At 49.0% G+C, this 13,741-nt stretch overlaps 2 protein-coding genes across 3 annotated transcripts in view; one reads left to right on the top strand and one right to left on the bottom strand.

The window, feature by feature from the left end:
• The window catches only part of ARSG (arylsulfatase G), an 85,919-nt gene that overhangs the window by 50,061 nt on the left and 22,117 nt on the right, over window positions 1-13,741 (bottom strand). The window lies entirely within an intron of this gene.
• Window positions 12,753-13,741, top strand: part of SLC16A6 (solute carrier family 16 member 6) — a 54,032-nt gene continuing 53,043 nt past the window's right edge. Inside the window, exon 1 of the mRNA XM_032797152.2 lies at window positions 12,753-13,030. The gene's annotated coding sequence lies outside the window, so the exon portion shown is untranslated. The remainder of the gene's footprint in view (window positions 13,031-13,741) is intronic.

Here is a 13,741-nt window from a genome sequence, read left to right as displayed (position 1 = left end):
TCGCATTTGCTACTGTGAACAGTTCCCCATGGCATAATCTTCAAGTGCAAATCTGCCAACACCAAGTGTTCCAGAATCTTGAGACGGGCTTTGAAATCACAACATTTTAAAAATGAATAAATGGGGCGAGGGGGTTCTTGTTATTTGATTTCTGGATTTTGAGCTTTTAGGGATCACTTTTTCAAGCTTTTCCCACAAGCATGAGGGCTAGGCTTGCGTTGTGACTTGCAACAAATAGCTGGACTATTCTTTTAGCCATTTTCTGTTTTTCATCCTGTGCTGCCCTGGGTTGTGAGTGATGGTCAGGCCGACGCATGAGTCTGTGCTCGGTTTATTCTGCTTTTACGTGGCTTGTTTGGCAGGAGAATTTTGCTGCAGTACATTTGGGGTGCCAGCCCTTATGCCCTGTACCCCTCCACTTTGGCCGGGCTGCCCCAGAGTAATACAGGTACAGTCGGCCTCCCTACTACCAGCTGTACTTCGCAGTTGAACCCCATTCATCCCCATACCAACGCTCCGTGATCAGATACCGAATGAGATCAGAAGGCATACAGAGGTGACCGAAGTAGTGCAGGCAATGTATGATGCAAAGCAGAGATAGGCAGGTCATGTAGTCCGCAAGCAAGACAATAAGCAGACAACCTGCATCAGTGACTGGATCCCCAGAGACCACAAGCGACAGCTGGGCAGACTGAAAATGCGCTGGGCCGGTCCCATGATAAAACTCTTTGGCCAAAAATGGAAAGAACATGCTCGCAATGAAACAGAATGGTGTGGCATCGACTTGCATTCGTGAGGGATGGACAAGGACAAGCTGGACAAAGGTGACAAAGGTGACAAGGGCTAGAGACATGCTTTTATTTAAAAAAAAAGAAAGATGACATTCTCATGTAATCCCGTGACCCCAGAAACATGTCTACACTAGAAAGGCTTTGCTGGTATAGCTACGCTGGTACTATATTGCACTAGCAAACCCTCCTAGTGGAGACACAGCTCATACCAGCAGAAAAAATCTTTTGCCAACATAGCTTATGCCATTCCCCAAACAAAACAAGCTATCCCAGCAAAAGGACGTTTTTTGTCAGTATTACTGTATCTACACTAGAGTTTTTTTGCCATTTTATAAACATTGTAGAGAATCACATCCTAATCGACATTATTATACTGGAAAAAGTATCTAGGGTAAACCTGGCCTAAGTGTTTGGAAGATTGGGATTAAAAGCAGCAGCAGCTGAAGGTTATTAGCCTGTGCAGGCTGGTTGTGGGTCTGTATGAAATAAGCTGGTGTCCCTCTTCCAATTCCCAATAATGGGCAAGTGTCCACTACACAAAAAAAACAACTGACCTTCTTAGGCAAGATTCTGATCGCATTTACACTGGCGTAAATGTGGAGTATTCCACTAACTTAAATACAGGGACTCTAGATTTACACTGAAGCAACTGACAGCAGAATCCTGTCCCCTGTTGACTCCCCTTTCACCCATGGTCAGGGCAGGGTGGCACATTAGAAGGTCAATGCTGGGGGAAGCTGACACCAAGGCTGCAGTGGATAGACCTGTTCTAGGGACAGAAGGCTCTGGTCTCCAGTGCAGGTTCTAACACCCTTCAAAATTGCTACATTCCTTTTTTTAAAAAATATCTTGAGGATTTTGTAACCACTTTTTTAAAAGTCCATGGGAAACTTGGTCACACTCAAAAATCGCCTCTTCTACCATAACCAATTCTTAAACTATATTTGAGTCCTTATTGGAAACAGTGCCTGTACTCATCAGAGAGGAAGATCACACTGATACTATTGTAAAAGGACTGAACCAAGAAATGTAGTTTGTTCAAGGCCGTTCAGAAAACCCTACTAAAAACACCAGAACAGAAATCATACTGACATTCTGATTTGACACACAAAGCATGGTTTGCAGAAACTCTCCATCCACGTTACAGCCTAGCCACATGCACGCCAGCCTTCCCATTCTAACAGCACAGTGAAGTCAGCAAGCAAAGTAACGCTGAGCATCATGAGAAAGAGCCTAATCTGCATTTCAGAGTAACAGCCTGTGAAAATGTGTCCTTCTGTGCAATAACGGTGGAAAACATGCGACGGCACTGCTAGTTGAAACTGTCCAAGCAAGGTATCTTTTAAAATTGTATCTATGAAAAACAAACCCTGCTGCTAACATACTTCCTGCTAATAAAAGAGCTTATGGCTTTGCCTGATAAATCTCATCCAGCATGAGTGACCTACCACAATAATACAATGCCACACCCTTGCCTGACCAAACTAATTGCACCTCCATCCGAGAGCGAGCCTGAACTTTTGTCAGATGTTTCGATTTATTGTAGGGAGGTAAGCGGGTATAACATGGCTAACACAAGCAATCCGAACCATTTTCAAAGGACACTGTCTTCTCTCTAATTGAAAAGGAAAAAGTCATTTGAGGCTATGTCTGTGCATTAGTGTCTGATCAAATTGCTTGATCCTCTGGGCTCTCAGGGTATGTCTACACTGCAGCTGGGAACATGCCCAAAGCTGGGGTAGGTAGAAAGGCAGTAAGGGAGCTCAAAATAGTCATGTGGCTGTTGTGGGACAGGTGGCAGCGGGAGCTAGCCACCCGAGTTCAGAGCCGCCTGGCCCTCTGGGTATGTTTTCAGGCAGCCAGTCCGTGACACAAAGTTCACACTGCTCTTTTTAGTGCACTAGCTTGAGCGGAGCTAGCACGTTGTCTCTTCACCCCAGCTGGGAGGTTTGCTCCCCGTTTCAGAGCACATAAACCCTCAAAGGCCATTAAGGGAGATGTGGAACAAAGTACAAAGAAACCTAGACGTGCCCACGTGGCAGATAAGTTATGCCAAGTTTTCCCTGCCCAGTCACCCTGACCAACAACGAGTCATGCAAACTCCATGTTCAGCAAAGTACTATATAGCATGTGCTTTTCCCATTGACTTCAATGGCATTTAGGCAGGGGCTCCAGTGCTTTGCTTAGTAGGTGGGGTACTCAAGCACACGCTTATGTGCTTTGTTGAATCAGAGCCCCCGGCTGAAAAAACAATTGTTCAGAGGCAAGAGGGAGGGGTGTCTCACCAGTTCAAAATGCTGCAACCCAGCAGCAAATTCCTCTGCCACAGTGACTCCTAAGAACCACTGCAGAGCTTCCTGAGGACTGAAACTCCACTCTCTTCAAAACGAAACCACGACAGTTACTGAATTCTGGGGGCTGCGGTTGGCTGTCCTAGCTTGAGCTTTCCTTGACTATCTAAAAATACGTCACTCTGCATTGTTTGACCATAATTCCTTCTTTAACTGCCGTATGATTTGGATGTTTGCACACGATCCTGCCTGAGGTTGCATATCTGAAGACTGCACATTTAAGCGCACGGGACGGCCGCTGTACGGTTGCCACCATAACAAACTGAGTGTACGGAAGCCTAAAGCCACTGCTGAGCTTTCCCATCCCTGCACAGTTCAGTGGCAAGGCATCAGAAGGCTTTAAAAAGGTGTAAATTATAAATATGTCTTTATGCAGCATCCTTCAGTTTCTACTAGGAGAAAGAAATGCCGCCCATAAAGCAGCACTTTGCCCAGGTCCACACTGCAATAAATGGTTCTTGAACACCGGGGAGCTATATTTTAATAGTGAGGTCAATTCGAGTATCGCCTCCTCAGAAGAGAAGTTGTGCTGTGCTGTGACTAATTAATGGCCACCGTAAAGTAAATCCAAGCAGGTTGGGCCTAGCCAGAGGGGAGAGTAGTAAATGTCTATATGGTATTTATTTATTTACCTGTACAGAAAACTGTGTCCATTAAATGTCACCAGTCTGCTCTGGAGAGAATGAGGTTTTGGGCCACTGTGAGCTGATCTCTCCACAATTCCAGACTGGCCTGGAGAACTGAGCTGTCAGCCAGAACCCGACAACGTGACCCCTTTGAACTGTGCACCTGATCAGCCAGCTATGGAAGAATCTGCCCGTTTAAAGCACAGAGGCAGGATTTTCTGAGCCTGCTTGGTGAGTCCCCCTGAAGTCAGTCCCAAAGGCCTCAGTGACTGACCATCTCCACTACTAAATCTCAGACCACAGGGCGCATGTCGAGCTAATGTGGGTCTGCAGCCCCAAAGAAAGTTTAAATCGGGGAGTAGAGTGTATACCTTAGCCCGAGTCCCCTGGTTTCCAAGCCATTGTATGGGTACCCTAGTGCTGACCAGGCCCTTTGCCTGGCCTGAAGCGCATGGGCAAGCCATGGAGTAAGGTGCTAAGCTGGTGATGTGGTAGGAGTGCTCCCCACCACAGGGGGAACCAGAGGATCCCCAGGAGAGAATGCAGAGTAGAGAGGAGGAGCTGGGTTGGGTGGGATGAACCAGGGGAGGAATGGCTAAGAGCCAGACACCTCACACTTGTAAATGAACTGCCCTTTCGCCAGACGCCAGTGCTGAACGCTGTTGCCCACCTTCCCACAACTCCCCCATCTCCAAACAACTCAATGGCTTCCCCGGCCACGACAGCATCCAATTAATTTTATTTTCGCACCTGCTTTCAAAATTACCCAAGAAGCTCCTTGAGCCTGCTCAAAAGACCACCTGCCTCTCTCTCCTTCATCACATTGTGCACTGTCTCTCACCACAACTGGTGCAAGAGCCTGTCCCCCTGCAGCTGCTGCAATCTGGTACAGCCTTCCTTCTCTCCCTCATCCTCAGACCTCACCCAAAACTGCACATCTTCCTTGCCAATGTCTCCTTGATTTCCCTTATTGCCCTCCGTGAAGTGTGAGACAAGGAGGGTCAGCCAATAATCTTTTACTGGACGACCTTCAGTTGGTGAGATGGACCGACGCAGCTACAACTACACAGTATACAACAACCTGCGACGCGTGGACAGTTTGCATGAACAACACTGCAAAATAAAGTGGGAGGGAAAGTATCAAGGAGAGCAAAGGAAATGAGCAGAAATGGGGGGGAGGAGGAGGAAGGCAGACGTGTGGAAAAGGACAGATAGATGAGCAAGGAAGAGTTCAATCAATCGAGAGGCCAGACAAGGACAGGGCTGCATTCAAGCTTTGCCCAAAGGAAAGGTGGTAGCCCTATATTCTTTCTTTTTGTTCTTTATTCTAAGAACACTAGCATGTTATTTTCTCACCTGGAGCCACACATCTCTTCCACTGCCTCAAAACTACTTGCACCGTAACCCACAGGGTGAATGGGTGGGAGGATAGGGCCACGAACTCTTCAGAAAGGTCCTTTTCATCCAAAGGTTTTGACATATGCTGATGTCTTCAGAGGCTATGCTCTTTGAAGTCAATGAAAGTTGCCAACTGAAAGTTAATGGGAGTTCCATGAGTTGCCAATTGAAGTTAAAGAAAGCTCAGATTGTTTCTCAATAACATATATCTCTGTGTATGTGTGCGATCATTTACTACCTCTGATCTGAGTGACAGGGACTCTGGAGGGCTTTACCCACTGAGAAATTATACATGCCATATGAGATGCAATGAGCACTGCAGAATGACTTCAGAACTGAACGAAGATCTTGATTTATTTCCTAATTTTTGAAAGTTTATAAACCAGATTCCTTAAAGTTCTTCTGAGTCCCATTTGAACTAGGCAGAGTTATTTGTGTGTTGTAGTTTTATATTTATATTACCATGGCAATCTGGCAAGTTTCCACAGTCCATAAGTACAGCAGAGCAAACAAGATACGGTTTTATACCCCACTCTGGTCTGAATGAAGTACTCCTACCCCACGTCCTACTTAGCTGCAAGCTCCATTCCAGAGCCTGGCAGCTGCAACATAACGCCATTCTAGATCACCTGGCCAGAGCCATCCCACCACCCCTGGGGAAGGTTGCCGTAAACTCCGCCATCTCCGGAACCAACAGCCAATTGCAACTGGACATTGTCATCACCAGTGAGGACCGGAAGATGATCATCATGGTAGATGTCACCCTGGCCTTTCACGATGCCCAAACTCGAAAGATGTAGAAATACACCTCTCTGGCCAAAACCTTGAGAGCTAAGGGTTACCAGATTCAGACACACAGACTGATTGTCAGAGCCTTGGGCTCATGGGACCTCAGTAACGAGCGAGAGCTGAGAGAATGCAGAATCGGTCAACACTACGCTCAGCTGATGCGGCAACTCATGGTGTCGGACGTCATCAGATGGTTGAGGAACATATACATAGAACACATCACTGGACATTGGCAATTCCAGAAGAGATGAGCTGGCATGCTGGTGAGAAGCGCAATCAGGAAAGTCACTAAAATACTTTAAGAACATAAGAATGGCCATACTGGGTCAGACCAAAGGTCCATCTAGCCCAGTATCCTGTCTACCAACAGTGGCCAATGCCATGTGCCCCAGAGGGAGTGAACCTAACAGGTAATGATCAAGTGATCTCTCTCCTCCCATCTATTTCCACCCTCTGACAAACAGAGGCTAGGGACGCCATTCCTTACCCATCCTGGCTAATAGCCATTAATGGACTTAACCTCCATTAATGTACCTAGTTTTCGTTTAAACACTGTTATAGTCCTAGCCTTCACAACCTCCTCAGGTAAGGAGTTCCACAAGTTGACAGTGCGCTGTGTGAAGAACTTCCTTTTATTTGTTTTAAACCTGCTGCCTATTAATTTCATTTGGTCACCCCTAGTTCTTGTATTATGGGAATAAGTAAATAACTTTTCCTTATCTACTTTCTCCATATCACTCATGATTTTATATACCTCTATCATATCCTTCTTAGTCTCCTCTTCTTCAAGCTGAAAAGTCCTAGCCTCTTTAATCTCTCCTCATATGGGACCCGTTCCAAACCCCTAATCATTTTAGTTGCCCTTCTCTGAACCTTTTCTAGTGCCACTATATCTTTTTTGAGATGAGGACACCACATCTGTACGCAGTATTCAAGATGTGGGCATACCATGGATTTATATAAAGGCAATAAGATATTCTCTATCTTATTCTCTATCCCCTTTTTAATGTTTCCTAACATCCCGTTTTGTTTTTTGACTGCCTCTGCACACTGCATGGACATCTTCAGTGAACTATCCACGATGACTCCAAGATCTTTTTCCTGATTCGCTGTAGCTAAATTAGCCCCCATCATATTGTATGTAAAATTGGGGTTATTTTTTCCAATGTGCATTACTTTACATTTATCCACATTAAATTTCATTTGCCATTTTGTTGCCCAATCACTTAGATTTGTGAGATCTTTCTGAAGTTCTTCACAGTCTGTTTTGGTCTTAACTATCTTGAGCAGTTTAGTATAATCTGGAAATTTTGCCACCTCACTGTTTACCCGTTTCTACAGATCATTTAGGAATAAGTTGAATAGGATTTGTCCGAGGACTGACCCCTGGGGACCACCACTAGTTACCCCTCTCCATTCTGAGAATTTACCATTTATTCCTACCCTTTGTTGTTCCCTGTCTTTTAATCAGTTCTCAATCCATGAAAGGACCTTCCCTTTTATCCCATGACAACTTTCCTCATGGATTGTATTTCCTAAAGGGACAACCTACCTAATTCTCAATTATTGAGGGACAATCGCCACTCTCTGATATATTTTGATTTCCACAATCAAATCTTTGTACACTTTTCATGAATGATGTACCCGAGTATTCAGATTCTAATACCTAAACTGCATTGTTAAATCTATTTACCTAAATGTGGGTTATTGCTGATTATGTATTCTATGTATCATATGACTTTTAAAAACAAACTTTGTATTTGTGGATAATCTAACTACTAGAACGAGATGTACAGACACTCTTTTCTCAACCTATGTTTTATATAATTTTTTTAACATTAGCTTTAATAAAAAATTTAAATCTGTTACAAGTGGGCAAAAGTCATTGAATTTAAACACAAACAGCAATGATTAATGGTGCAATGCTCAAGAATTCAGAACAAGAGCCCCGCTTTAAGTTCACAAACAATGTGTGTGTGTAGAGGGACGCTGAAATTTAAAAAACGAGAAGAACCAGAATCTGATTTTATCAAGTACACAGTATGTTCACTTAGAGAACAAAGCACTGAATACCAACATGGATACACAAGGTACATAAAATGTGCCTCTTTTAATTTAATTTTTCAAGCCCAAAAGGTTCTTTTTCCAGAGGCTAAATAACAGTCTGAAACACAGACTTCTTTGGAGAGAGACTCCAAAGAATGGACCTTTTTGAGTCAGGAAAGTTCATCACATCGTCAACCAAGTCAACTTAGAAAGCAAAAGCTGAATGCTGGCACAAGATGCCAGACTGGGCAGCTGCTAAGATTCAAGCATTCTGTTTAGCCACAGAACAAGCAGAACCAGCATCGGTAGAATCAGTGCATGCCTCCTCGTATGGCTCAACAACATACCTGCCAATGATCCTGGTCTGGAGAAAAGTTTCTCTTTTTAGTCCCAAGGTTACCCTCATTCCACAGAAATTTGGTTTCCCCTCACTTTATTCTGAAAAATTATGGATTAAGAACCGTGGAGCTGAGGCTACCAAGTTATTTACTCTACAGCAGCTTTTGCCAAACTGTGTGTTGCGACTCCTAGAAAGGGCCACAAAAGGGTGCCAGGGCCTGGCGAGATGTTAAAAAAAGAGGAAAGAAAAGAAAATGTAAGAAAGCCAGAATATGTGCCAGTTGAAGAGGCTCCTGTCTTGCAGGACTGGCTGGGCTCAACTCCCTGCTCCAGGTGTTACGGCTTTGCTCATGGTGCACGGACTCACAACGTCACTCACTCAAATTTGGCTCAACCATTCCTCCATTAGAGGGGCCAGGCCAACCCTGCGTGGTGCTGTGACACAAACCCACACACCAGGGACCAGGCTGCAATGCCCAGAATGGGGACCCAAGCCTAGCCAGCCCTGCGGGACAGGAGCTACCACAGCCAGGTGAGCACGAGGTGGGCTCGCTCTGCAAACCCCCTGCTCCGCCACGGGCAGAACCTGTTTTTCCAGCCTTTAATTTTCAAACCCTATCACCACCTCTCAGACCCCTCGAGGTCACGTTATCTGATGTGAGCCCAAAAGAGGTCACAGCATGAAAAAGTTTGGGAGCTACAGCTCACAGAAGGAGCCATGAGGCATTTTACGTCTCTTACATGGATAATTTTGTTGCATCGCTCATCTGGGTCTTTGTCACACATTGTATCCCACGTTTGGGCCGTAGCAGGGTGGGGATTATACCCAGCAATGTGCCTCAGCCTCAGTGGTCCAGTCAATCTTTTGACTCTGCTTTGAGGGTATCATCTAAGTTCATGACCAGGGCACTTGTTGGATGGTTCTTTGGGTAACTGGACTGAGACGAACAGCGTCCACATCCTGTTTAAAGTTCAAAGCAGCTAAGCTCTTTGGGACAGTTTGTTCTGCATTTGCACCTGGCACAACAGGGTCTTGCTCCACGACTAGGGTTCCAAAGAGGTACAACAACATAAACAACAACAATACTATCTGTAAGGTAGTATTTTATGACCTATTTTATGACCAGATCCTGCCTATTTTATGACCAGATCATTTTTCTTTGACATGAAAACCAAGGGAAAGCTTTAAAACAATTAACAAAAAGTTATGTTTTTTATAATGATTAAAAGTAAAATCCACACTCAGGCTTTTAGTCTGCTTGTTAAGGCTGCAAAATGAGACCTGCTATTATTATGGCACTAAAAAGGAAAGGAAATAGTCCGGGGATGGCCAACCTGTGGCTCTGGATCCGCACGCGGCTCTTCACAGGTTAAGATACTGCTTCTTGCATAGACACTGACTCCAGGGCTGGAGCTAGAGATGCTAACTTTCCAGTGTGATGGGGAGTGCTCAGTGCTCAACCCCCTGCTCTGCCCCAGGCCCTGCCCCTCACTCCACCCCTTCTCCTGAGCTTGCCATGCCCTCGCTCTTTCCCCCTCCTCACTGGAGCCTCCTGTGCACTATGTAACAGCTGATCACGGAAGGACAGAGGCATGGGAAGGGAGTGGGTGGCACTGATTGGTGGGGCTGCGGGCAGGCAGGAGGCGCTGGGAGGAGGTGGGGAGCTGGTGGGGGGCTGCTGACATATTACTGTGGCTCTTTGGCAATGTACATTGGTAAATTCTGACTCCTTCTCAGGTCGGCAGCCCAAAATAGTGGTTAAAAATAATTAATTAATGAATTTATAGTCCCTGGAATTTGCAGCACTTGCAGGTGCTAAGTGTTATTATTAAAAGAGCAGCTTACCAGATTCCCTCCTCCAGCCACAAGTACTCCTGTTCTTTTTGCGGATACAGACTAACACAGCTGCTACTCTGAAACCTCCAGTCCTGCTGCCTAATAGCAGGCTGGGGCTGCTGTTTTGTGCTGTTACACACACTATCCATAGGATCCCGTCTTGCATGTCTTTCTAAACTGCAGATGCCAACTGTATCTGGGAATGAAAGAAAAGGTCGGATGCAGCTGTTTCAAAGCAGGCATCACAGTGTGTGTAAGGGGGGACCCACTGCTTCCTTTGCATTACACACTTATCCCTTCTGTCTCCTTTCCACACAGAGAGGAAGGGCCCTTCTCTAAACAAATAGGATGAGAGATGGACCCTCCGAAACGGTGCAGGGCTTGACAGTGAAGTGGGGGGTGGCCGGCTGAACGGGAGGTTGCAGGATGAACTGAGCGCACCACAAAGATCTCCCACTCGTCAATCCGTTTTGGCTACACGCTAAATAAAATGCGACTCTTCCTACAGACCGAGTCCCTTACACGCAGCACGGGTGCCAAGTTAACCCTTTCTTTTCCCGTTCTTCCACAGTTAAAAGCGCGTCAGCATTAGCAAAATCACCCACTCTGCACGTCCACGCAGTAAGATTTCACCCGCCCCATCCCGCAAGAGTCTCCTTAGCCTTTTGCCCAGAGGGCGAGTGATTTTAGTTTCGGCCAGGGCAGGCGAATAAAACATAATTCTCCTTTTTCCCAGCCCGGAATTGGGAGTCAGGAAGCGAAGCGGAGAAAATTGCATAACAATTCGGCACGGCCGGGTCTGTTGCAGAACAACGAGAAGCAGCAGTAGCCTGGTTCATCACCAGCCTCCCTGCTCACACAGTTAACAAAACCACCACCCAGCTCCGGCTGATTCAGGGGTGCAGGCTGCAAACTGCTGACTCAGGGGGAGACCCATCCGCTCGGCTCTTTCCTCGGGGAGGTGTTTCTGCCATGCAACGGGAGCCATGCTCATGGCCCATTGCAGCAAGCAGCGCGCGGCTTCCGGCGGGGATTAGGTCTCTCACACACACACCCAAACTGGCAGAAACCTGTTCTGCCCGGACCAGCTCCAGTCAGCGGCAGCTGCACGAGCTTGAACCTGGGACGCGCTCGCGCCACCGAGGCGGAGGATGCTGCCGCCGGGCTCGCGCCCGCCAGGGACCCGAGCGCTAGGAGGCGCTTCCAGGGTTTCCTCTCCCCGGGGAGAGCGGGGCCCCCGCGCTGCCGGGGGGCGGGGGGGGACACCGAGCACGGGTGGCGCGAGCAGCAGCTGCAGCCCCGTGCTCCCCTGATGCGACCCCTTTGCAACAGAGCCCCCTCCCCGGCGCTTGCCCTTTGGGGGGGCTGCGGCACTTTGTTTTGTCCCAATTACAGCTCCTCCCCCCTCCCAGCCAGAGCCCCCCTGAACGCAAGCAGTAACTGCTCTGACCCAACTTCTCTCCCCGCTGCACTCCGGCGGGCGGGCCGCTTTCTCGGCAGCGTGCGCCTTTGCCCGGCTGTGCAGGGGTGCATGGTGATGAAATAACATCGCATGTTGCAGCGCAGACAGGTCCTGTTCTGGCATCAGCTAACGGTAGATCTAGGACCGTGGCTTGGTGCCAGCCAGGAATCCTTCCAGGTTTCTTTCTGGGGTCTATGCTGCAAACAGGGAATGTTTGCCCACGTATCCCCGGGGCAGCCGCTGGAATCCAGCTTGAAGGATGCTGAAGGTTGAGTCCAGCAGGTGCCTGCACCCCAGTCGCAGAACGGCGAAATGCACGGCTGCCCCCCGCCTCCCCAGCCCCCTAAGCAAGCCAGCGGGTCCCATTCCCAATAATGGCCTCATCGGTGCTGTTGGAAGGAGCAGGAAACGCAGCCTTTCCTGCAGCCCCTCCGCTGGCGAGGTTGGTTTTGAAGGCCGGGTGGCCAAACCACAGCCCTGCGTGCGGCCGTGCAGGGCCGGCTGCGCCTCTGCAGTCACTTGGCCTCGTTAAGCCGGGCCCCGCGTTCGCTGCTCCGGCCGGAGAGCATCCCCTGGCTTGTGCACAGGATGGGGGGCAGAGGGGCCATTGCCCCCCCGCGAAGGGGGGCCGCCCTGTCCCAGGTCTGGGCTAGTAATTAAAGGGGGGGATGCAAAGGATCCAGTGGCTCTGGGAGTGGGGGCAGAGCCAGGGGATTGTGGGCAGCGGTACCCCTGGGGGTATTGGGGGAGGAAGAGGGACAACCTGGGGCGTGCACCGCAGAGCCAGGACACCTGTTGGTTGGCGGGTCAGAGTCAAGGGGAGGGCCACCCCCTTGGGAGTAGGGTATTTGGGAGAGGGTCGGGTCAGACCCAGGGCGATGACCCCCCCCCCAGCTCGCACACTGGCTCTGGGCTGCAGCCTCTCCTCCCTGCCCCGCCTCCCCAGCGCGCACCCCCGCGCCCCCCTCCCTGCAGCGCACGCCGGACTGGAGCGGCTGCTGCGAGCCGGGCCCGGCGCGCACATGGCGCTGCTGAGCTGCCGCGCGCGCCGGGTCCGCCGGCGGAGACCGGCTCGAGCCGGTCTATATAAAGCTGGGAAGTGAGCGGCGGGGACAGCAGCCGCCGCCCGGGCAGGAGCAGGGGACGGGCAGCCGGGCGCTGGGGAGCAGCCGGGCACAGACCCTAGTCCTGCTCGGAGTGGGGCTAGTGTCTCTCCCCCCTTCTCCAGCCACAGCCCCCGCTGCACAGGGGTCCCTGCCCGGCTGCCCTCCCCAGCCCCCTTCTCCCTCACCATGCTGCCGATCCGCTGCTGAGCTCGCCTGCACCCCGCTGTGGCGTGGGGGGTCCCGCCTCCTCCTCCCCCAGCAGCAGCAGCAGCAGCAGCAAACCTGGTAAGTGAGATTTATGCTTCAAAGTTTGTTGCCTTGTGGCCGTTCTTTATATCTGTAACTAGGAGCATCCGTGTCCAGGGCACAGCTGGCTCCCCTCGCGAGCGCTGCCGCAGTCCCGGTGGGAACTGTGCTTAAACCCTCAAAGTGATGCCGAAAATCTGCCCCCCCGCACGAATTTCCCCTACATCACTTAGGAACCAGGAGGGCTTTTTTTTTTCTTTTTTTTGCACCCAGATAATTTTTGCCGGGGTCCTTCGTGATCTATGGATTTTTTTTTTAAAGGAACTTGGTTGTATATTTCAAAACTGCTTTTCTAGTAGTGTCCCTCGCTCATTTCTTCCATTATTTATGACCTCTGTGGTGCCCCAGATTTGCACACCGGTCTGTATTCCTAGTGCCCCCACTGCTGAGGGATCAAGATTCTTTCCAACAAACTTTGGAGAGATAGTTGGACGCTAATGATCTGCTTTCTGATGAGAGCAAGTTCCAAATCAGCAAAGTAGGGCCATAAAGCTAAGCACGTGCTCAGCCCCATTCTTAGTCAGCAAAGCATTGAAGTGTGTGTAAATCTCACGGAGGTCAGTAGGACATCAGCAAGGGCTTAAATGTTGAATGGACGGAAACACATCATCCAATGCTTTGTTGAATCAGGTCTGCTTTGGAGAGGGTCCTCAGTGCCTTCCGAGAGCAGACGAAGCAGCATGGAAATCC

Source organism: Chelonoidis abingdonii, chromosome 13 (genome assembly GCF_003597395.2).
Source record: "Chelonoidis abingdonii isolate Lonesome George chromosome 13, CheloAbing_2.0, whole genome shotgun sequence".
In the NCBI taxonomy this organism is placed as follows: Eukaryota; Metazoa; Chordata; order Testudines; family Testudinidae; genus Chelonoidis; species Chelonoidis abingdonii.
The sequence above is the reverse complement of the archived record's forward strand: the minus strand, read 5'-3'. Positions and strand labels throughout refer to the sequence as shown.